Below are 1,892 nucleotides of genomic sequence, written 5' to 3'. Positions count from 1 at the left end.
AGAGTATATGTCATATATATGGGATGTAAATGTGTGTATGTGTGTGTGTGTTTCTGTGCGCTGTGTGTGCGTGTGTGTAAGATGTATAATGGTATTTATCTAGTTGATGCACTGTGGTCTAGAAGTTACGTGTGAGTTCAAATCACAAGACGATAGGTGTTTGTTTGTTTGTTTGTCTGCTTGGATGTGTGCGTGTGTGTGTGTGGATGTTTTTTCATGTATGTTTGTTTGTTTGTGTGTGTGTGCTATGTCTTAATGTATGAGTGATTTTTATCTGATATTTGTAACTTCCTGCTTTTATTTTCATGGATATTTTTGGATATTTTGCTTTTTTTCATTATGTCGCTTCGTGATGCGCCAGTGTGTGTTTGTTTGTGTGCGTGTGTTTATGTGGTTTTGCCTGTGAAAGTGTATATTTTATTTTAAGGAGAGCGTTGTTGGTCGAATGTGCACGCGTGTATCGGTGAATGTTTGATTATACGTAAACGTACGTGAATGCCTGCGTGTGCGTGTGTGCGCCCCAGTTCCGTTCAGCCAACTATCACGTACCTAGATAACTCACGCACGTTTTGCACACACGCAGACACATACAACAACCAACTTATGATGCGCTTGTAACATCAACTGTATACAAGCGATACACACACACCCACACATCTACAAGACGAAACGAAACGAGACGAAGCATACGATACAAAATGTGTACAAGTTGGAAGTCTGAAAACCATCCATGTTTTTCCAACTGATAACATTATGGTTATAACATAATAAAAATTAATAATTTTTTCTTTTTTTTTCTAAATCAATAAAAAATTAATGTTTTGAACATGACACATATATGCATCGCAAATGTGAAGCAGAACGAAGAAAATGTAATAGAAAGTAGCACATAAGACCAGAAACCAGCCACTAAAGTAATTACAAGAACATAAAATATTACATGGTCATAAATTGCGAATGTCACTATCCTGATGTGTGTGTATGGTTGGCTGAGAATTGATTGGGTGCGTGTGTGTATGTGTGTGTTTGTGTATGTGTGTGTGTGTGTTGAGAGATGACGGCTTGTGTGTGTCTGTGCTTGTGTGTGGTGTGTGAATTTGTGTGGGTTGTTGTACGTGAAGTTGTGTTTTGTGGTGGTATTTCCATAAATGGGTTGTTGGTGTTTGGTTTTGCGGTGTGTTTCTAAGAGTTTAATTTTGGGGTTGCATGTTCTGTGGTTCTGCGTATGTCAGAGCTGCAATAATAAGACTAAAAAAAATTTGTATTGTTTATAACAACTTGTTGTGTGTGGTGTGTTTTTTAAAGTTTGTGTTTTGCTACTGTGATGTGTTCGTAATTTGTTGTTGGGCGTTTTGTATTTGTTGTTTATTGCAGTGTAGTAGTTTCTGTGTTCTGCTATGTGGTATGTAGATGGCATGTTGTCCTGCGGTGTGCCACTGGTGTATTGCCTTGCAGTGTGTTGGTTTGTTTGTTGTACTCTATTGTTTGTTGTAGTGTTGTCACTTTGCAGTGGTGCTTTGTTGTCTTGTGTTGTTGCAGAAAGACAGAAAATGAAGAGAGTGACTGAGTGAGTGAATGAGTGAGTGAGGAGAGAGCTGGGGGAATTAAAAAAAGGAATGAGAGAAAGAGAGAAACGAAAAAAGAACGAATTGTAGTATTTAAAGAGCCTATCAGTGATGAGCAGTGGCAGAACTTAGAGTGGTGGACCAAGATTTGTGGTATGGTGGCCAAAATAAAATTAGGTTGGCGATCATTTTTTGCTAATCACTTTAATTTTTGGTCGACTTTCTACATAAAACGGTTTCATCTGTGCCAAAATTGAGTTTTACTGACTTTTAGTAGCAAAACTGCTGACAACTTGGGACCATGGTTTCCCAATCTCACCGAATGAA

This window comes from Helobdella robusta (assembly GCF_000326865.2).
Source record: "Helobdella robusta unplaced genomic scaffold HELROscaffold_28, whole genome shotgun sequence".
NCBI lineage: Eukaryota > Metazoa > Annelida > Clitellata > Rhynchobdellida > Glossiphoniidae > Helobdella > Helobdella robusta.
Note: the sequence above shows the minus strand (reverse complement) of the source record.